General features: G+C 44.5%; 1 pseudogene across 1 annotated transcript in view; it reads left to right on the forward strand.

Moving 5' to 3' along the window:
• Window positions 1-22,944, forward strand: part of LOC309591702 (FRAS1-related extracellular matrix protein 1-like) — a 90,059-nt pseudogene extending 67,115 nt beyond the window's left edge. The window contains exons 8-11 of the transcript in view: window positions 9,066-9,210; window positions 17,788-17,840; window positions 21,984-22,248; window positions 22,797-22,944. The product of the transcript in view is annotated as an FRAS1-related extracellular matrix protein 1-like (transcript). The remainder of the gene's footprint in view (window positions 1-9,065; window positions 9,211-17,787; window positions 17,841-21,983; window positions 22,249-22,796) is intronic.
• Window positions 22,945-23,270: the final 326 nt, after the last annotated feature.

Here is a 23,270-nt window from a genome sequence, read left to right on the forward strand (position 1 = left end):
CTCCAGGTCTCTGACACAGGTAGGCTTAACCCTGAAGCATCCCTCCAAGGATTATTGTCAGTGTTAGGTTTTGCTTCAGATTTCTTGCTCTCCATCAAAATGCTCCATTTCCCTTGAAATCTTGATAAATAAGGAGCTACAGGATTGATTATGTGGGACATTAGTCACTCAATATGTGTCATTATTTTCTCAAAACAAGCCTAAATGAGCACCACAGAAGGGTCTTGGAGATCTGCATTTGGAGCTGACTCAAATGTGATAAAACAGAAGCGTATTCTCAACTCCAAATATTAGTTGCCTGGTACAGGTACCTGCGCTGGGGACCTTAGTGAGTTGTACGGTGTGAATACCCTTCATACAATTTCTTGACTTCTTATCATCAAAAAAGATCCCCATGCATATTTTCAGCTCCAGAAAAAAGTAGTAGCAAAGCTGTGCTAAGCTTTAGAGCACATGTGCTGGTCTGATTGAGACCCACATCCCACGTCCCACTCCTCATCTATGTCTGCTTCCAGGACTTGGTCACTCCAGAGTTGTGGTAATGGCAGACACAAGAGAAACTGGCTGAAGCTGGACCAACAATTTTTAAAAAGCAGTAAATGAAAACAATGAACAACAAACCCTGAGAGAGGAGAAGCAATGTTGAATTGCCCTGTAAGAACCCAGAGAGCACTTGAACAAAGAGGAGTTAATAAATGTTACAGTCAGGTTTTTTGGATAGGATTCTTGCAGAATATGATTTCATAATCCGCTGTCTCTAGTGAACAACAAGACCTCTGTAAACACTCAATATTCAAATAGAAAATTGTTTCTTGTAGGCTTCCATGGCACAAAATAAAAGCTCTGTAAATCTGGGCCTCCATATGTGGTTCTCAGCTGGTGTAAGTCCCTGAATGAATTACATGTGAACAGAGAAATTAATGCTACACACATGGTGGCCAAACTTGAAAGAAAAAATTGCAACTGAGAATATACTGCAGTGGATTGTGAAAGTATTTGAAGATAAATGGAATCTTGAGTCCTTGTTGATACAATGCATCATTGATGCATTTCAAGGGATACACAACTATCACAGTGAGATAGTACAATACTGAGATCACATTTGGGAGAGTGTGAGGACTCGCCCTTTAAAATCAAAGACTGAATTTAAGCAGAATGCAAGCTAAAAAGGCAAATATGCAATATTGACTCTCTAACATAATTTTGAACAAAAAGTAATTGGGTAAAATACTTCCCCTTTTTTTAAAATCTGGCAACTTACTGTTGCAGTAAATGTGTATCCTATCCAGGTTTTGAAATGATTGTGCTCTAAAGCCACTTTTGTTAATCAGTCAACGTTGATGATGAATTACCCAAGAGTTTTGGTACTTTTGGAACAGTTGTGATCTTTTTGTTGTTGTTTTTTTCCCCCTTCTCCTCTCGGCAGAGGAGGAGGGAAGAATGTGCATGTTACAGTGAATTCTAAATGAGAGCTGTGCCTCCCCTGTTTGCAAAAAGCCAAGCAAAGCAGTAAAAATAATAAATAAAACAAATGAAACCCTCTTTAATCCATTCATGAGCTCAAGTGTTTCAAGTAGGCCATAATATTAAAACAAAGAGTTCTGAAAGAGATGGATCAGAGGAAAGGGCTATTTCTTAAACAATGTCAGACTATTTAATTGAATTACGTATTTGTCAGCACTGTATTTTCCCATGTCCAGGATTCTTACTGTTGATTCAAGGCTTAGGGCCTAAATAGAAAGGGCAACAACTGCCATGTATTTTGATCCCGAACAAGCTGTGTCCTTTGAAATGCCAGTGCTCGGCATTGGGAAGAATGCTGGAGTGCTTTGCTGCAACAGAGGGCACCACCAAAAGAGGTAATGAAAATACGTTACCGCATGGATTCGACCTTGCCGCAGCATACTGAGGGAACTTGACTGAGAATTTTTAAGCCTGATGTTATTTTTGCAACAGTTTACTTATTTGCATTTATCACAAGGACAACTGGAACTGGAGTAGTGGACCAAGAATGGGGCCAGGAGCCAGGAACTCTCAACTCACTCTTTTCTTTGAATTGATTTGGCACAGTTTTTTTAATATATAAAATCTGTAGTTTAGTTATGGGCAATTGTAAAGGTTCATTGCCTTATGGTCAAAATTTAAACTGTTTTCCTTGTTGATTTTTTGCACAAAAGGTTGTGTTTCCCTTCCCTCGATGGATATCTTATGTCTCATACTCCACAACGTGGCTGGAGGGAGCCACTGGGGCTTGGACAACAACAGCTCAGGCTGGAGCAGGAGAGAAGTAAAACGTGAAAGCTGTAAGTCAGAGTATCTGTTTCTATAGAGAGCTTCCCTCTCTGGCATGCCCCTCTGTCCCAGTCACCTAGGTACTACTGCCATATACATAAGAACAAATAGAAATTTGACTGTTTTTTCTCTTCTGTACCCATGCTGGTTTTGTTTATAGGATGATTTTGAGGACAAATGGTCCATGATTATGAAGAGCATGATCTGTGCATTGTCCAATTCTTTGAGTCATCTTTGCCAAAACTTTGGGAGCACATTCCCATTGGCATGTCAAACAGGAGCCATAACACAACTGGAGTAAGCATGTTGGCAGGGCACCCTGATTTCAACAGGGATGACACTAGAAAAAGGATACTTGAAATCGGTTCCTCCATGCAACTGTCCATATAATAAAACTCTGCTGAGCCACTTTTTAAAATTCAGCCAAATACTCTATGAATCTTAGTGAGTGGTATTTGCCCAACTTGCTGTGTCCAGATCCTCAATCACCTTTCATCTATGAGTGTATATAGACTAGGTACCTCCTTTTCCATTGCACTGTACTCCAAATGCCCATGAAACTTTGTTTTTTTTAGAGGCTGGAACAGCTTTTTCCTGATTAGTACATGAGTGACACAGATTAATGCCTGCTTCTGCTTACACTGATGCCAGTGCCATAAAATAAGTTGACTTTGGTGCTGTGGGATCATGCTCTCAATATCCTGAATGCTGAGTGCAGAATCTAGCTGGTTTAGACTAAATTGCACTTCAGTTGTGCTTGAAGGATCATGAAAAATGTGAGCAGGGGCATCATGTTCCTTGAAACACATCATACATGAATTGGGCCAAATAAGGCACACTTCTATCTGCGAAAATTGATAAGCATGGGATGCAATAGAAGCAGTGTGCATTGGATTTATTTTTTTTAAGCTTTCATTTTGGGATTGGATGTTTTACTTGCCTTAGTGAAATATAGGTTAACACACTCAACAGAGCAATGATCGGGGGAAATTCTGTACGTTATGTCCATGCAGGGGTCTGACTATCTTAGCTGAGAGATCTCAAAAACCTATGGTGCTTCAAAGTACACTTGTCCCTGCTAACAAGTCCACCCACCTCTCTGCCACTCATATCAGCTTTTTCCAATGAACTTTTCTGTCACTAGAAGTTTCTTCATTTTGCCTAAAGTTCAAGGTGAGATGATATTTCTTTCAGCTGGCTCTAGTTCTACCAAGCTATGTCAAGGCATGGCTTTCCCTTCTGCTGAACACGCAATTTTAGCAGCATTAATTGTAGGCAATTTTTAAGGAAGTACTAAAATAGGTTCCATAAATAGGAATGTTATGACCCAAGGAAACGACTTACCCAGGTGGAAGGGTCTGCCTCTAGTGCATCTATCAACCTGGCTCCACAAAAGCCGTGCAGCAAAACTCCTCTGGAATTTAAACCTGCACATATACAGGGCAGTTTAATTTTGTAATTCCAGTTCCACAGAGAGTGGGACCACAAAACCAGCTCATGGGGCTGCTTTGGTATATTTAAAAAGCCTGTGTGATCCTGTTACCTCTGCATTAGAGTCTTCATTTGTCCTCCCAACAGGTGGTAGGAAGAGAAGTGCCACCACCTCCATTTACAGAGAAAGAAGTGGGATGCAAAGAGGTTAATTGTGTGAACTGTCTCAGGGATGGTACATTGAAGTCAAAATTTCAAAGCACCGGGCTCATCATTAGCTCATCCTTCTGCCATAGACCAAATGGGCTGCATGGCGACAGTGAAAATTTGAAGGAGTTTTTGTAAAATCAGACTGAAAATCTTTTGCCACTCTCTGGCTAACTGAAATTAAAGGCAAAAATGTTTCTGTGGAATCTAAAGATTTCATTTGCCATCTTGCCTAATGATTTTATGAAGCTTTTAGTTTAAGTATGATTTCATATAACATCAAAAATACTTTAATTTAAACATTTTTTTTAATACTACTATTTCATACACTACTTTTTTCAGGTTTTGGGGGATTTGTATTTATTTTGATTGAAGCACTGCTTTTTTTTCTTTTTCACACATCATGCAGTTCAGATGCATTTTAAGCAGTTTCTGCTCATGTCTGAGCTCTGGTTCTGATGTGTGCAAAGAGCATGGCTGCTCTGAACCCACCACATGTTAAAAGGATGAATAATAACTTTTGTTTTTTCAAAGTGACTCTTTAATTGAAAAATTAAATATTTAATGAGCTATTTCTATCCAGAAGGGGGGGGGGGGGGGGGGCGGGAATCCTGCAGTTCCTTCCCAAGCAAAACTCATGCTGGTGTCTGGTACACCGTCAGCAGCGAGCTGGCGGCTGTAAGGTAACAGCAATTAGTGCTAACACAGCCTGCACACAGGACACCCTTGGGGGGTGCTGGTCTGCACTCCCATCTGTGCTCCCAGCCCTCAGTACCTTACCTACACCCCTTAACATACAGCCTGTGTCCAGTGTTTCAATTGGAAAACCTCTCTGGCTGTGGTTCTTCATACAAGTCCTTACTCCATCTATGTATTTGGGTAAAATTTGGTTCTACTCACATAAAACCTTGTAATCAAAACAAATGGCATTTCTAATCGAGCAAGGCCGTCCTCGTAATGAAGGGCAGCAGAGCTGTTGAGATCACTGGTTTGTGTTTCTCTCCCTGTTCAGGAGACTAATTTATTTATGAAATCAAAGCAACCCACCAGATTAGCCATATAACTAGCTAGCTGCGTTGTTTAGATTCACTTGTTTGCTATCTCATGACATCCAAGTGAACAAGCTATATGTCAATGAAAGCGTTGGCGCTCTATCGTATATTATAGACTAGTTTGAAGTGCAAAAAAAAAAAAAAGATCCTGCAATGGGGCTACAAGCAGTAATTTTTTTTTTCCAGTGAGCATATGCTGCGAGTGGGAAAGGACCGTATAATGTAAACGGAGGTTTCATTAGCGATGATATGTGGCGGTCCCAGGGTAAAGGAAGAGAAAGCAAATCTGGGAGCACTTGTAGACTTCACAGGCTTGTACCCATGTGGAGAAGGCATGTGCAGGGATGTACCGAAGGCACCAATAGGATCTGCTCTTCCCTCTTAGCCTCCCCTCGGGCCTCCCTGTAAATGCATGTTTGCCAGGCTCCGGCAGTTTGGATGCAGACTGAGTCCTTCTCTGTGCATCTGGCCTCCAGAAACCAGTTTTTGCAAACAATAGGCAAGCACTTGCTTCCACCAGAAGTTTTAATATTTCTATCAGTCAGAAAGGCAGAGGGTCTGCCGGGAAATATTTTTGGCCAAATGTCTCCCACGTCCCATCATTCTGGTTTTAAAAGTTCTTGTTTAACCTTTTGAGAAATCTTGACAATTGGCCTGGCTGTGTTTCCTCTCCCTTGACTTTTTCCTTGCAGCAGGTACGGGAAGGTGCCCCGTGTGTTACAGGACTAACCACGCTGAATGCTGAAGACCTTGCCGGCCTCACGGGCGCGCTGAGCATCTCCATCATTACCCTCCCGCCAGCCAGCTCGTGGGCTGATATTAAATGGACTGTGTGCTGGAGGTGCTGGTGGCACGAGCTGCTGAGCTCAGCAGTGCTTCGTCAGGACGCGCAGATTCACAGCTTTTTCCCCGGCTGAACTCAAGCAAGGTCTGAGTAATGGCACTTTGGCTTTCCTCCGCTGCCTTTTATTGTTTAGCTGCTTTTCGCTGCATCAGGGCTCTGGGGATGATAGACGGCGGCGCGGGAGGGAAGCGGGCTCGCCGGTGCGGGGTGCTCGCACCCCGTCACGAGGTTTGGGATCGCTGCAGCCCGGCGGGGCCGCGCGCAGGAGGCGCAGCGCGCGCCGAGCGGGGCGGCAGGCAGCGGCGCGCGGCGGGGCGGGCGGGATGCGCGGGATGCGGATGGCCTCTGCTGGGAGCCGCCGCTCACTGCAGCCCCCGCCGCGCCTCCCCCCGAGCCCGGGGGCCGGCTGTGCCCAACGAGCCGGGATTTACCTCCGGGAGGGAGAGGTGAGGCCGGGGCAGCGCCTTGCACGGTGGTTTGTGCACAAACCTCTGTGCAAAACCTCCCTTGGCTTTTACTTCCCTCACGCCGAGCCGCTGCTCCGTGAAGCCGCCCGCTTTCGTTGCCCTCACGCCCCGGCCCAGCCGAAGGAAGGCAGGCAGCCACCCAAAGGCATCTGCCAGGCTGCCAGCACAACTGCCTGCAGACTCTGCTGAGGAACCAGATGCAGCGGGGGGGGGGGGGGGGGGGAGGATGGAGGAGGAAAAAAAAAAGAAAAAAGAAAAAAAATAATCCCTTCCGTGGCTTGGCATCTGTGCGGCACACGTGCCAAGCGGCGCGGGAGCAGGGGGAGAGGAAGCGGCTGCGGGCTGGGGGCTATTTGGCACCCCCGCAGCCCACAAACGGTTTGGGTTTGAGCTGAGAAACAAGGGACACGCGTTAATGTAAAGTGTGTGTTTTTTGAAATTTGAAAAGCCGCTGTTGAAATTAAAAAAAAAAAAGCCAACCGGTCGATTTTTCAGGCTGAGTTCAGCAGAGTCGAAATCCTTCTAAGAAAGGGGACCTTTTGGGGTGGGGGGGTCTGCGTACAGGCTACGTGGGGTGTGGTTGCAAGGAGGAGCCCCCCCCCCCCCCCCCCTTATCTATTTCAGGAGGTGTTGAAGGTGTCCTGGGACTGTTCAGCACCGATGGTCGGCTCATACAGCTAACAACCCCCTTGCTTGTTTAATGTTCAAGCCTATACAAGCTGCTTGAAGCAAGATATAAAGCAGGTGTTAGAAACCTCTGGAAAGTTTGCTGTCAATTACTGTGATTTGCTCTTCCCAACAAAGACTTAAAAGCTGAATGGATCTTTTCAGTTATGTAAATGCACTTTTCCATAAATACTTTTTTTTCAGCAGAAACCCCCCAAAAATGCCTGTGGGGGCTGGTGTGTCTAGTTAGGGACTGATCTAATCCCTCTCACGTCGGTGAGGTTATGGAGGTATTTGGGCTGGCGGCGGCCTGGGTCAGCTCTGAGCATGGGTGTCTGAGGCTGCCATCTTGCTGTGGGTGTGAGTGCTCCTGGGGCTGTTTGCAGGGCCTTTCTGCACTCCCCGTGCCCACTCTGCTGCCCAGTGGGCAGCAGGACTGGGACAGGATGTGTTTTTCAATTTTCAAAATCTTAACCAAATAGGAATTGTCTCTCTGCTACTGTTTTATTAGGAGAAAACCTTCCGTGCCCTCAAATTTGAGAGGAATTTTTTTGCACCAAGGCCATGAAGACTAATCCATCACTCCTTGTTTCTTTCTTCTTTCAAGAGCCAGAGGTTTATTCAGCTTCTGGACTGTGAGCTGAAACACCTTTGCAGGCATGGCTGGATGTGAGTTTTTTTCTCTTCACTGCAAAGACTGTGTGCTGGTGAATAGCAATGCAGTGGGTGAGGCTGGGAGGACTGGGCTTAAGCTTCACTCTTAAACTGGTGGGTGTCTGATGGCTTCAGTAGATGACACTGCCTGCCACTGGCAATGTGCTTTTGGGGAGGGAAATCTAAGGGAAACTGTGGGGTGGGCTGCTTTTACATGGCATCTTAAAAATCTTTGGAGAACAAGAAAGTGGTAAAGATTTTGTGTCTGTATCTCGTTAGTTGCTCAGGGTGACTTTTAGTGGATTAAACTAATTATTTTGAGGAATGGTTTTTCTTTAATGCAATCTTTGCAATTCAAAAACCATTCAAATCTTTTTTTTCCCAGTGCATTCAAGTACCTAAAGTTTAGCAAATTCTGGATGTATTTACCTGCATGCACTCAAGCTGATGACTACACCAGTGCCAGTTAAGCCCTTTCCATGAACAGCTTGATCCCGTATTTCCCCATTACCTTGCTCCAAAAGAGCTGTGTGTGAGTAGGAAGCTGCACCAGCTCTCCAGGAGCATTGTTTCAAATCTTCCTGCGGTCACTGACTTTCTAGGTTACTTGTTAAATTTGGCTTGTGCCCGCCTGTGTTTTCCTACCACATCAAGGGTTTGGCAAGCTGGGGCCACTGATCAAGTGTGAAGCACTTGGATGCCATAGTGACAAGGGCTATGTTTGTGCCCACGGAGCATGACATCTAGGGAGAGCTCTAGCCCTGCAAAGCAGATGTGTTGAAGAACACATCGTGTATGAGTCTCTTTTAAGTGCCCCCAAAATTTACTGAAGAAATTGCCAGTATCTCACTAGCAATTGAGGCCTCCCATGGGAACTGCTCCAAAGCATGCCGAGCTTGGCTCGCTCTCTGCTCAGTAAGTTAGCCAGGGAATGACTTCCAGAGCCCCGCTGTGCTGCTTCTGCTCTTGCATTTGCAGGAATCACAGCAAGAATAAAGGATCCACCGAGGGCTGCTAAACACGGAGTTAACCCCTTGGGAGGGGTCCGAGCTAGAAGTCACTGCAAGGTGGGAGACCACAGAAGAGAAATATCAAAGCCCTCTCCCTAGGAAAAGGCGGCTGTGGGAGAGAGCAGCAGTGAGGAGACACTGTGAGAGGGGGCAGCACCCAGTTTGGGTGCTGGCATTGGGCTGTGAGTTGTACGGATTTGCACATGGCCTCACCAGGCAGGTCCCACTGCAGGACTGGGCATCGGCATCGCAGCAGCAACAAGGACTTTTTTTGAATGGAAGCAGGACGCACTTTCTGGGAAACTGAATCTGTAGTATTTAAAGATCACAACTGATGTCTTAAATTCCAGGGAGTTGGGGTGCTTTTATGGAAATGATTGCTATGTTTTAAGTTTTTAGAAAATTGGGGGTTTTCATTTTAATTTCCCCCTCTTTCCTGTAGGACTGATGGTGCTGTACATGCATGATGACACAGAAAGCCTAGAGGATAGTTTTACCATGCAGCTGACAGATGGCAAGCGCACACTCCAAGGGACACTTTACATCTACATCATGCCAGTCAACGATGAAATCCCTCATCTTTCCAGGTTAGCTATCTAAGTGACATTCAGTGCATAAAGACTTAGAAAGAAAAAAAAAAGAAAGAAATGGAAGAAACCCATCTCCCCACCAGTGTCTCCAAGCCCACCCACAGTACAGAGAAGATCTTGCTTTCATTGTACGTTATCCCTGAAAGCTGGTTCATGGCAAGGCTGTGCATGCTGCTGCCTGGCGCAGGACCATGACAAGCCACACAATACTATCCGGCAAAAACCATTCATGCAGAAATAGCTAGTTTGTGGTCTCCAGGCGGAGGCTTGTTTGTATTTAAGTTAGTGGCAAAATTCTGGTTGTCTTCAATTAGGCCAGAGTTGCTTCTTTTTCACACTCTACAACTCTCTCCTGCTTCCTTTATTCCCTTCTGTATGTATGTTCTCTCCATTCCCTTTAATCTATTTTTAACAGTGAATCTTATTGGGAAGAACATGGTGTGGGGTTTTGTTAATATTTAAGGTCCAAAGCCAGTTGAAGGCAGTGTTAATGCTCATGTTCCTTTCAAGAGAGCCAGAGGGCCACCTCTGGGAATAAGGCTTCAATCAAAGAGAAGGGATCTACACGGAGAGTAAATTAATTAATTGTCTCTGTTCACAAGCAGTAAAGTCCTTCTGACATCTTTTTGACATAAAATAGTCTATCATAAGGTTTTTGAATGGCATGGCAAGTCTAAACCCTGTCATGAACATGCAGGTATGTGCTCTTGTTTACGGGTTTGAGGAACACAGGAAGAAACCTGGCCTGGTGGCATGTTGTGAGACTGGGATGTGGGAGATGTGTTTTCACTCACTTCATGACCGTCACACGTGTTTTGGCCTAATTAGAGTTTCTACTCTTAAGAATTCACAAGTTGAAAAAAAAAATCCTGTGGACCCGCTGAATCCCTCCAGAAATGCCAGATCCAGTCTAAAAAATAAGATTATAATATTGATTTTGCTTTTTGCCTTATGTAGACCCTTTAAAAGATCTCCATGGGCCAGAGGGGAAAAAGCATCAGCGAGGCTAATACTTCAGTGCCTTCTCTGCATGGTGATGGTGACGACATTTTCTTGACTCACAAAACTACTTTGTAGAGCTACAAATAATTTCTATTCTCATCTCACAAGAACTTTAGTGACTTGAAAAATAAAACTTTTGTTTCAAAGAGAGAAGAAATTCAAGCACAAACTTGTATCCAGGTCCGGCTCTTCCCACTAGCAGGGTTTGAATCCCCATTTTCAGGGCATGATAAACCTGTTTGATCACAAAATACCTGGTGAACTCTTAGTTGCAAAGATAAGCGCAAGCTTTCTTTTTGAGGCATAAATCAGCACAAATATGAAATCCCATGTTGTTCTGCCTGGGTGCCTGGGGCCCCTTTGCTGAGGTCCTTTTTGCAGGGGAAAGCAGAAAAATCCAGTGCAGTTGCCCCTCTCTGGAGCAGAGCAGCAGCCTGTGGTGTGTGCAGGGGGGCATCGATGCTCGAAACGGCTTTGGCTCCATTCCCAGAGTGTCACGTGTGTATTTTGAAAATTTTCACAGAAGTAGTAAACATCGAGAAGTTACAAAATGGACACGTGTCCCTACTTCCTACTAGCATTTCCTTAGGGGCTGGCAGGCGCAGAGCCATTGATGCCCTTTGCTCGGGGGGAACGCTGCCAGTCTCCCCTTTCCCTCTCCAGCCAGGTCCTCTCCATGCAAGGCTTGGGTCTGCTACTGTGTCTTCTCCATCATCCTACTCTTCTCTGCCTGTTCCCTTGGTCTGGTTTTCTTCCGCTGCATGTCTTTCCTTGCTTTCCTCCATTTCTTGCAATTTCCCTCTCGTTGTCTATCTATCCTTGCTGCTATTTCTGTTTTCATGCATGTAAAATGGCTTTGCTGGATCCGTATGTTCACTCCTTCCTAGTGTGAGCAACCCCATGGAGACACCCCTTATTTAATCTTATAATTTCCATGTTATTTTCTAGTCCATCAGAGGCGAGCTTCATATCTCAAATCTCATTTATGTGTTCCCACTCCATGGAGCAAATTGAGCAAAGGGAAAGAAATGTGCCAGTATCACCATTTTCCACCAAGCCATGGAGCTGGGAGTGTGTTCTTCTGCTCAGAGCCATGAATCTGACTCGTAGTTTCACCAAAACCCATGAGGCTGAAGGACAACATAAGAAAAAAATCGTGTGTGCATATGTGGCAAAGCTTTCTGTCCCAGTCCCACAGGAGCAGATTTGTTGAAATGTTTTTAAAAAATTCTATCTGCTCAATGCTGAGGAGCCTGTTCATGCTTAATAAATTGGAGAAATTGCTCAAAAATACTTCATCCATATGAAAGCGCGAGCCCTGTACTGCTGCCAAGAGAAGTGAGACCTATGGTGTCATGCCGAGTAAGTGATGGTCACATGAATTAGAAAAGCTTAGGTACAGATCCCTCGCTACCACAGTTTTCCCTGAGATGTGAAAATATAACAGGGAAAATACTAAGCAGCATTCAGTCTTTCCAGCCAGATCTGCCTCTTTTGGACACAATCATGGGCCGCGTACCAAGCGGTGTAAGAGAGACCAAAATAACATCTTTAAGCAATCGTCTGAGCTCCCTCTTCCACCACTTTGAAATTAGAAGTAACTAAGAAATAAGGAGCCTCAGGAGGAGCAGCTGCCCGTCACCCTGTGCTAGGTGCTCTACCAACACATCAATGCTGTTCCTGCTGCAGGTCATGCAGAAAAGCCCATGGCCTTTCTTGCAGCACATGCATATCCTTACCCAGCTTTGTTATCTTAGCTAATTTTTGCCCAGCCTCTCTCCTTAGTACAGCTGCTTTTCCAAGACCAGCCTGAAGAAGTCCCTCAGTTCTCAGGCACTTCAACTTCCATCTTGAGGAGCAAGGGTGATGCTGGAGGCACTGGGACATAAATTATGCTTTAAGTTTGGACAAGAGAGTGTGTGAAGTGAGTAACCTCTGTGCAACGTGGAGACACGCTGAGATCGAGGAAGTCTGGCTTGAATCGTTAACCCCCCTCACTAAATGGGCAGCGACTGCCACTGGTTTGTTTTTTCACCAGTGTCTCCCTTCCTGTTTCTTTTTTTAAATTTTTTCTCCCCAGAAGTATGGGTTTGGAAGTTGAAGCAGCTGAGAAAAGCTATTTCCAGTGCTGGGTCAGAAGCAGACACCAAAGATGCTCTAGGGGATGAGCTTGGCTGAACTGTCCCCGTGTGCCCAGGTCTGCAGACGAAGGCAGCAGTGGCTTCAGGGCTTATATTTCTCCCTTTTCCTGGGAGCGAGTGAAATCCCCAGCAAGCTCCTGCAGCAGCAGACTTGTTCTGGAAATGGTTTAGTTCATTAATTGACTTGGTTGATAGGGTAAGCAGCAAGACCAAACATAGGGTTTTATTTGAAATTTTCTCCTGTGTTTAGGTGGCTCTGGTAGGTCCCCTGCAGGATTTCTTTCTTAGTTCCTCCTTGTCTCTGCTTCAGAGATGCTCATAGCCTCTGCCCCTATCCCATCCGGAGCCAACACAACACACCTATGTAACACCAAGGCAAGCTAGAAGCCATCCTCCGGCATCGCCCTGCAGCATCCCAGCCCTGTCGGGGAATAACTCAGAGGAAAAGCTTTGCCTCTTGAGCTCAGACCCTAGAAACTACTTTTTGCTACACATCTCCCTCCACCATCCCTCTCCATAATGACACATTTTAGCTGACTTTTATATTGGTTTGCTAAGCCACTGTGCTGTCTTCTTCCTTTTATAATTAAGCAACTCAAGAAATCCTTTGAGGTCAATAAATTCTGAGGAGACTTACATAAAACAGAATATAAAGTGGAGAGCCCTGCCATCAGAAGCCAGTAAAAGTCAGCCTCTTTGCGCAACACCTCTGCAAATGGCATTATGTCATTGCCTAATATTAGTAAGAAACGGTAAGATTATGTTTTTTGTTCAGAGCTATAAAAAGTAATGAGTCTCACTTAATTTACTGAAGTGGAGGGGAGGGGGGAGAGCACGAGAGGAGAGGAAGGCAACTCTAAAAGTGAACTTCCATTTTTTTGGGCATCCTGAGTGCATTAGGAAATCTAGCTCATAACACCCAAATAGACTTTAATGTGCTTTGTCCCGTGGATTTAATTTATTTTGTTTTGCTTTGCTTGCTGGGAACACACACACAAAAACTTTCAGGAGTCAAGTGGTCTTGTTTCGGTAAATAAAACGCAATAATCAGAAGCTGGAAAATATTATGGGGTGGGTGGGGATGGCGTTATTCATCCTGGGTCATGATACAGTGCTGTGAGTGTCTCGGACACTGCTGATCTCAGCTCGGCGAAGCCCATGGTATTATTCTCAATCTTCACAAACAGGGTGACCTATTTCCGGTGCTAAATATTTACTTTCTCACCGTAGGAATGTAAGTACCCAACCAACAGATCTGTGGAGTCATTCATTTCGGAAGAGGAAGGAAGCGATCCTCTAAGGGAGGCTTTGTGCTACCGACCTGAATACGCAGGTTGTGTGGGAGTTAAATACGAGCTGTGAGGGCTGGGGACACAGCAAACCGCTTCCCCGCTGTAAGCAAGCTCACATTCATGAGCAATAATCTGTAATAAGGACCAGGCTTTACACGCAGAGCTGGGCATGGGAGGCGATGGACAGTTGCCTTTTCGTCCTGCTTGGTCCTAGTGAAGGTGGAAGCATAGCAGAATGGGGTGGGAAGAGAACCCTGCAGACTGCGCTCAGTAAATACCAGTACTAAATCTCAGACTGGGGCAAAGGCAGGGGGGAAACATTTTAGCAGTGATATTCTGCAACCAAAGGAGAGGAAGGCTTTTTTTTCACACACCATAACTGTTCACTAATGCATGCATGAACTAACTGTCCTTTCTGTCAAGCGCCTTCATTAGTATTCTTTTTCTCTCTGTACTGGAGTTAGACTGAAAGAGAGATTATATCGAAAGTTGGCTGGCTATCAGTTGGTCCAATTTTATGTGTTTTAAAATGAGTGCTTTTTATAGGGCTAAAAATTGGTCCGGAGCCTCTGTGTAAGCAGCAGCTACTAGGGCTGGTGGCTGTTAGCTCTCACTTTGGATCCCCAGTTGATTTTCGTGTGCTGTGGGATATTCATACCAAATATGTGCAAGTCCCTCGAACACCACCGAGCTTTTCTGGAGCTCATCAGTGCTGACAAGCGGGGAATAGCATGAGAGCCATCAGTGACAGCTAGCGTTGGGATGCAAAATAATCAATATTAATGCATGGAAGTACGTATCCAAAAAACCAACAGATACGGTGGCAGCCCTAGAAGGTGCTTCAGCCTGGTGGGTTATAAGTGGCTCTGGTTGGAAAAGATGCAGTTTTTAATGCGGTAAGTGATGTCCTGCCCACTTCAGCTCCTCCATGCTCTAGTGATAACACCAAACTCCTGTTCTCCTTGGGGTACTGCAGTCCTACTCTCCTTGCGTATGTCTCAAGTGATCCCTCACTATGTACTTCCAAGAGATCACTACTATTTTCTAACTTGACCTCCTGATGCCTCCTAATTTTTCTTATCTTGCTGTGGGTGGCAAATAAAAATGGTCAATAAAGGGCGACTTGCTTAGGGCCATCAGAGCTGCTCTTGCCCTTTTCTCTTTTTCCTTCCTGAAATTTTATCTAAGAAGTGAGAACTTCTGGATTTGTCCAGAGCAGCAAGGTATGGGGCCACATTGCAGGTGTGTGTGGGACCAGCACCTCTGATAATGTCAGCAAGGGCTGCTAACCCTCCAGAAATCCTATGTGGGCCACAGCATATGTATGGTGCACGGCTTTATAGCCCATGCACCACTGATCCAAGGCTTTCTGGAGTGAGCCAGTGCTGCACAGTTGCTCTCCACATGTGCCGCAGGTTTGGCATGTCTCTGAAGCGTTGGACCCTGCTCGTACGTGCTGCTCTGAACGCACCCGCTGCAGACAGCTGGGAAGCCCCTGCCAGCCAGATGGTTGAAAAGCTCCCTGCACCTGAATCCTTAAAAGCATTTGTTCTCCAAAAAATTGTTTGTTCTCCAAAAAGGGTTTAGCCGAGACGTGGGCAGCTCTAGCTTGGGGGGGGGGGGGGGGGAGGGGTTGGTGCGTGAAACCGCACCACGTCCCTTTGCCCGTCCACTGCGAACATTACTATGTCACCTGGGGTGTGAAGCTGCTGCTTGTGGTGTCTAGACTTGTGATTACTGAAAATTAATTAAACTGAAGGAAATTAGGCTGCAAGGGGAGTAGGCTCCTGGGAGGGGAAAATGGAAGAGAAAATAGGATACTGGTGTTAACCCTTTCCAGCTACTGAAATAGGAAGGGCTCTTAAATGCTCTCAAGGCCACTCGAATACATGTAGATAGTGAGTTGGTGTTATTTCAGGAGTTCTGCTCCTTACGTGCTCAGACCCCATGCAGGCAGTGTCCGTTGCCCAGGTGTGATGAGCACATCAGAAACGGGCAGCTCATTCTCCCTCTGCCCATGTCTTTTAAATAAGTCGCTTTATTGCTAGCCAGACCTGAAATAACTTGCAGATCAGCAGTAGGTTTGAAACAAGCCGGTCTGATTGTGGATAAGGTCAGGGGAATGGAGATGCTCGGATGTAATCCGATAATAAATCAGAGCTTTATGGGGATGGGACGGGAGGCTGGATGGACGGCAGAGGGAGGCGGTTGCTGGTGGACCAGTCTTCTCTTGCTTTTGCATAGTGTCTTACCTGCTCTTCTGTCTCTTAAAGTCTCTCTTATATAGCTTTTCAGCATGGTATCTGAGTGCTTTGTGCCTTCCCCTTGGCATACAGCCACCGTCTGGCTAGCGAGCAAGTACAAACTGTAACACCTGGGTGTCAGCTATGAACATTAGGGTGTGCTACAATGGACCCATCTGTAGTACTTGGCACATGCCGAAGATTTTTATATGTGGTTGGCTGAAAAGCAGGATCAGAGAGAGAGAGGAGGGAGAGCAGGGGAAGAGGGCTCCGCTGGGCACGCGGAGAACATCATTTTGGCAAAGGTGCCAGTAGGTTTCCATGGGCTTGTCTGCTTCTTCGCTCAGCTCATGCATTCAATAAAAATATCCAGGTTGTTTCTAAGAAAAGAAGGAGTAGATTTCCCCAAAGAGCAAGCTTAGAAGCCTCATTCTTTGTCTCTGGAGAACAAATCTAATGCTATAACTAGATTTAATAAGAATACATTTAATAGTAATAGATATAATAAAAACCTGATTTAATAATAACTAGTTTTATTGTTCTTCCATGTGAACCAGGTCCTGCTGACTGACCCCCTGAGCACCACAGGGTTTCTAGCTGGATTTGGAGGGGGGAGTGCTCTGGTTCTCAGACTGTGGCAGCTTTGACAGCATTGTGTCCTGGAATAAATTTCAGTCGGGAGGGTATGGACAAGGGCTGCCTTTGGTATTTCCACAGCAGTAACTTGAGCTCAAAGAGTCATGATGGTTTCCAGTTTTACTCAATGGATGGAAAAAAACATGTCCCCATCTGAAAATGTCTATGTATCCGTGAGAAATCCCAGCAAAGGTAGGGAATGAGTTTACAGCAGTAAAAGGAGCCATAGCTTATTGCATCAGGTTCATCTAAGTGAAAACTGCAGTGCACTGAAAGGAGAGGAAACATTTCTTTTTTTTCCCTTTATGTGGCACTGATGTGTTTTAAAATGCATGGGCAAAGTTCGTAGTTTATTTCCTCCAAAGGGGCCAAGTCCTCCTGGCATTCTTATGAACAAGCTCATTAGAATAAAATCCATTATGCGCATAACTAATGATACAAATTTACAAATCTGTTGACAATTATGACCACATCCCTCATTGCATTTGCTTGTAGCTCACTGAAGTGACCAGGCGAAGGAGTTCAATCCAGAAGTTTTACAGCTCACAAGCTCCGAGTGCAGCCATGTGAGATTATTTCCCAACTGGATTACAAAGCTGTCATTAGGCAGGGCAACTCAGGAGGACCAGGGCACGAGACCGTAAACTGTCCTCGGGAGACTTGAAGTCATTTTGAAGGCAGGGAGAGATATTCCTGGCTGCAAAGACCATTATAATTTTTTTTTTTTTTTTTTATCTGGGAGGGGGAAACTCATGCACATGCACACAAATGAGGGCTGTTCCAAGTAGTGCCTGGCGTCCTCTGGAAATGAATAGAAATCAAATTGAGACGCTGGTGTCCTCCGAGTGTTAAATATTTCCAAGTTCTTGCCAGGCGGGTATAATTTATTGAATGTAGGTTTTGTGAAATAGTGCTCCTGTCAGGGGGAGATTGGCACCAGAGAAATGAAGGCGGCTAATTCTCAGGGGGTCCTCCCTGGCAAAAACCCTCTATTGAGTCCTCATGCTACTTGTGCTCATAACTGCCGAAAAACCAGGAGTGCCATCTGCAAACTGTGATTCATAAACACTCTGTCAGTCTGCCATCTACCCTGACATCATAAAATAACAAGAAGCAGCATTGTAATAAAGAGAGGAGGTTTGCAGTCGACCAATTAAATGCATCTAATTTATTTCTGTTACAGCTGAGGCTTTATTTATTAGTAAACAGCTGCATTTGTTACACTTTTTTTCCCTTTTTTTTTTTTTTTCTCTTTACTAGGAGTGTGCCAACTGGCACTTTTGATAATCCATTAATCCTAAATAATCATCTGGGTACTTCATGGTTGGTAGGAAAAAAAAAAAGCAAGAAAGGTTATTAAAAGTTAAAATGTAACCTTGCAAGGAGGCTGGAGAGCGCTTCGCCACTGTGAGTTTGCATGAGTTATGGCGAGCTTAAGTTTGCAGGCCAAGTCCTACGCTCAATTTACACCTGCGAGTAACTGATGTGGCAGCCAGCTGAAAGGGCTATAAATCCCAGAGCAGGATCTGGCCCTGTGGATATTTTTTTTAAGGACAGCCTGTTTGTGGTACAAGAGGAGCATTTTGCATGTTTGGTTTACTTGCCTCCTCCTTTCTCAGCGCTAACTTGATTCTCAGCAAAGCTAAAAATCTGCTAATTGGTTGTCAAAGTCTAATTAGCTGATATTACCAAAAAAAAAGAAAAAAAACCCCGAAGATAAGTTTGCCTTTTATAATTGGAGCTGAACCCCCCCCCCCCCCCTTTCCCACCCCTTGAACCCCCTGGTGTGTGTTAATTGAGCTCCAGGACTTTTCAGCGTATTTTAATGCTCTCTCCTTTTCAGTGCCCTGGAAGGCTTTGCAGTTAATGAGACAATAATATGTACAATCAAGTAAAAATGTAGTAAAAAACTAGGCAAAGCCGTATGGAATTCGGATGGTGTGAAGGTGTGCGGATGTGTGGAGGGAGGGAGCAGTTCATCAGCCTCCCTAAAGCAGCCTCATACGGTCAATAATGTCCCGTAATTTTTGATTTACCTTCCTGGGCATTTCCTTCCCCTTACAACAGGGAGTGCTTCTTTGCTTGAGGAGGTATTTTACCAGTTAAGTGAAGAAGGCTGTATTCTGTGCAGGAGTCAAATGAACATGATGAGGACCCTCAGGAGGCCAGACTAGCTGAAACATTGGTCTCCGCTATATTTTGATCTCTCTGCCTGTGTGTATACAGATATAAATACAAAATCCCCCCTGTAGCCAGAAACCAAGCCCACCTTGAAGTCTATATGGGCTCTCACACCTCAGTCCTCTCCTGTACAATCTTTCCCATAGAACCCCAGTACCTCCCAGTGGTGAGTTAAACACTGTGGAGAACATCTGTCCTGTATTCCTCCTCCCACAGCCACTTCTGGGGGAGCAGCGCATGCCACGCTGTGCCTTGTTTCGGTAGCTCAATTTTAAAGCCTATCTCTTGTTATATATTAAAAAAAAAAATGTTGAAAAGAAGTGAGCACAGGTGGGTGCTCTATATATGGGTGCTCTTTTTCAATATGTATAATAATGTTGAATTTACTTACTCAGTCATGTTTTCCTCTTTCTCCTCCTCCCATCTTCCTCCTCCACACCTGCTTTCAATCAGTCCCCTCTGCCCCGCCTGTCATCCTATCCTCTCTGCTGCTTTTACCACAAACCCACTAATGTTATATTTCAAGTCAAACTTTCAAGCCCACGACATTTAAGCAAGTGAATCAAAAAAATCCAAGTGGCTTTGCCAGCCTCGCCAGGCAGGGAGACGGCACGGCCCCAGGGAGCACGCGGGGGATGCTGGCGACCCCTCGAGCTGCCGAGGTGCAGCCGGTCGAAGCGTTTCACCCATCCTAGCAGTTGGAGTCTGTTTTTTCCTTTAAATCTGAAAGTGCTTTTCTTTTTCTAGAATCTAAAAAAAATAAAATGAACATATTAAGGCCAAATGTTGCTGCTAGATGAACAACTTCAGATGTACGTGTCTTCTTGTTGTACGTTGCATACGCTTAGTGGTGTGTACCCTGACCACTATGGGTATCAGGCTGAAAAAAAGAAAGTAAGTAGTGAATCAGGCTGCCTAGAAGACCAGATGTCTATTTATTTATTCTTTTGATTATCGGTATAAACCTGGAGACTTTTTAGGTAAGTTATTTTAAGTAATACCTGCTTCATGGTAACCAAACTGTACTGGTTGATGGCTGACATCCCAGTTCAGCAGCGGACTCAGATCAGTGTGGCTTAAATATGGGCTTGAAACCTTGATCCTTGGGCTCATAATTAGGGACACAAGGAGCCCGATTTTTTCCTCCAGCATTAAGCAATGGGAATGGGTAACCTGCTGCTCAAAGGAGTAATCAATGGGGTTTGGGGCAATTTCCCATCATTGCATCTCTCTGGAGCAGATCTGATGGGGTTAGCAAAGGTTGGGCTCTGATTCTTGAAAGGCTCTTGGTGTTTTTAAGTTTTGCAGACTGCTGTTCACAGATGTCATTAATGAGGCAACGCAGCAGGGTGGCAGACAGTAACAGAAAGCTTTTCGAAAAGGGACAACCCAGGTGACCATCACTGTCCCCTGCTGAGCATCTAAAAAATGGGAGTATCAAAAGACTTCCAAGTGGCCTTTTTTTCCACATGGGCAAAAATGAAGTTGGGTTAACTGCACTTGCCTGTTTTGCTGTTGCCTCCTTATTTTATCTTATTTGTTTGGATTTCTTGTAAAGAAAATGAGTGAACATGAGCAGTGCATCTACTTAATCAGCTTGGGCTTGACTGTGGATTTCTCTAACCCTGGAGCAAAGTGTACAGCAGGTTGATGTCCTGTGTCCATGGCTGCTTCCTTCAGTGTTGTCCCATCCTTTGCCTTTCTAGGTCCTCTCTCCTCTGCGCTCCTCCTTGATCTCAGATCACTTTTGGAAACAGTCTGAAAAGGAAACCCTGTTTAGTGAGATCTCATACAAATTTAGTCTCCTTCAAAGATGCAACCAAAAATTAAGAAGCACCCAACTTCTTCTCTAACACAGCACAAATGATTTGTCTCATGCCAAATGCTCCAAGACTGGTGAGTTTTGATAATGTTCATTGCACTGGGGAAGGGGCTGCTTATTTTCCTTTTTGATGTTTTTTCTCAAACACAATTAAAATTTTTGCTATATGAAGGCAAACTAATTGTATTTATATTTTGAATGACTACGATGTCCTTAGACTAATTTCCTCAGATAATAGTCACTTCTTGAATGCATCAAGTCTCATTCACGGTTTTCACTTGCCATGCTAGCTGCAGTGGAGGAGTGGTGTTAAAAGGGTTAATAGCAAAGGTGGGCCATCAAATGGGGTGGAAAGCATGGAAATTGGTGCAGATTTTGTTGTGGAAATAAATTTTTAAAACCCCCAAGCCCTGACAGCCACTATTCTCAGATGTTGCTGGCAGCCTTCTCCATTTAATAGGAACCTGTTGTTTCTGAAAGTCGGTTGGCAACATAATAAGAAGGCAGGAAACAGAAAAAAAGCTCCTGCAGAGTCCAGGCTAGAAATGCCGCTATTGTATATTGTCATCAGCAGGTTGACTGACAGCAATGGAAGCTGATTGACGTTATTCTCTTGTTTTTGCAACATCCTCAGATAAAAACTTGTCTCTGCTTCTGCCTTTGGCAGGTCAACTGTTGTGCTGCCACTCTGATTCAGATATGTTTTTAAAAACAAGGAGAGTTATGATAGAAAAGGATGAAGTGGTTATGACTAGGTAAATCATTGCTACTCCTCTTCTGAGAAGATGATTTGTTCAATTTTCCAGCAGCCTTAATTTTCTGGGGCTACTCCTTTGTAAATGTGAAAATTGCCCTGGCCCTTGGGCGATACAGTGGAGCTCTTCATAAATAAATCTAATGGAGCCAGAACCTCTGTTGCTGAGGTTACAGCATCACTATTGGCTTAAAACACAGCGTTTGTGCTTAATGCTTAGTTCATTAACACGTTCTGTCCATTGGCCCATTTGGATCTATTAACATAATTGTTCTTTCTAAACAACTGGGTCATTCTCTCTCCCCAAACAGAAAATCAAAGCTGGCTTCAATATTTTGGACAAATCGCCCAGCCAGATAAATACACGTGCTCCTCCATAAACTCACCCAGGCTGAGATTAGATAAAAATGTTGTGATTCCACTTAGCATCAGCCTTGAAGTGAGACTCACTGTGGGGTGTATTTGAAAATAAATGAGATAGCTCTGCAGCTTTTTCTGTTGTAAATGTCCTGCCTGCCTCTAAAACCTAAAGCAAGAATATTTTCCCAAGCTATTTTGATGAAATTCTTCTCCTTTCCCTGAACTGAAGGGCTGACTTTTATCCTATTCTCTCCCTCTGGTCTGGGATGTAATAAGGAATATTCCCCTTTTTAATTTCTCTCTTGTTGGTTTCCCCTTTTACTCATTTCATTTTTTTAGGTGACATTGTTCTACTCACCAAACCTGTAACTTTAACAGAGGGTGACAGGGTGACCTTGACGACAGATGTTCCTGTGGCAACAGATGGCACTAGCAAACCCGAGAAGCTGCTGTATGCTGTCTCCCTGCCACCTGTGCATGGTCAGATTGAGCACATCAATTATCGCGGCGTGCCCATTTCCAGTTACAGCCAGTTGGATGTGGTGGCCCAGAAGGTCTCCGACGTCCACGACAATAGCCATGGGGCTGGTAAGAAGTCACTCAGGTGAGAAGACCTCCCCTTTGTACACCAATGTGCTGAAAAGCCCTCAGCGAGCGAAGAGTTAAGCTTGCCTCTCTTTCTCCCAGTACCAGTCAGTGCAATATTTAACGACTGATATGGTTGTGGGAAAGAGACTGCTGCAAACAGTCACACGATGTAATTTTATCATTATGGCAATTACATACTTTATTAACTATAATAGTGAAGCTGTACGGCCAAAGGCAATAGGAGTCTCACAGGCTTAATATTGGGGTATACCCAGGTAGGCTTTCGTGATCAATTAGCAAGTGAAATCGAATGATTTAGGTACATATAAAGGGTTTACCACGTTTCTCAAGGTTGCCAGCAGCGGAAAAGGAAAAGCAGAAATTCCCATCTCCGACTGTTGTTGCTTTCTGGGCAGTTCGTTCTCCTGAAGGGGAAAAAAAAAATAATTGTAACATTGTCTGAAATGATCAGGAGAACTTAATCCAGATGGTGGTGTCATTTCTAAGAAAAAGCATATGTTGGCCATTATGATACTTAAATATAATGGTTTTACATTCCTCTAGTGGGCACAAAAGGCACACAACAGAGTTGGCGGGGTTTTTTAATCTTCTGAATGGTGGCAGTGGTGGTGGAGTGGTGGGAGATTTTATCTTCCAAATGGTGCGTTTCCCAGAAGATATGGCAAATTCAATTGAGGAGAGCCTGCTGTAAAAGCCATGCTCCCGTGGAATGTAAATTTGTGCCTTCCTCTAACCAGTAACAGTGGAGAGGCTTAATTTACTGCCCCCTTTGGATTATCATCATTTTATATCTATTCTTCCGGCTTTTTCTTTTTTCTTTTTTTCTTTTTTTTGCTTTAACATGTTTTTCTTTCCGATTTGCTTTAAAAGTTATTTACGCTCCCTTTGCAGCAAAGTGGGCATTATAACTAATTTTATTCTTACCATGATTAACTATGAATAATTTCCTAAGAAATGAGTCAAATTAACAAGGGGAAGAAGGAATCAATAAATCATGAAAGCAGCCTATTTCTAAGT

This window comes from Platalea leucorodia (genome assembly GCF_965183815.1).
Source record: "Platalea leucorodia genome assembly, chromosome: 5".
In the NCBI taxonomy this organism is placed as follows: Eukaryota; Metazoa; Chordata; class Aves; order Pelecaniformes; family Threskiornithidae; genus Platalea; species Platalea leucorodia.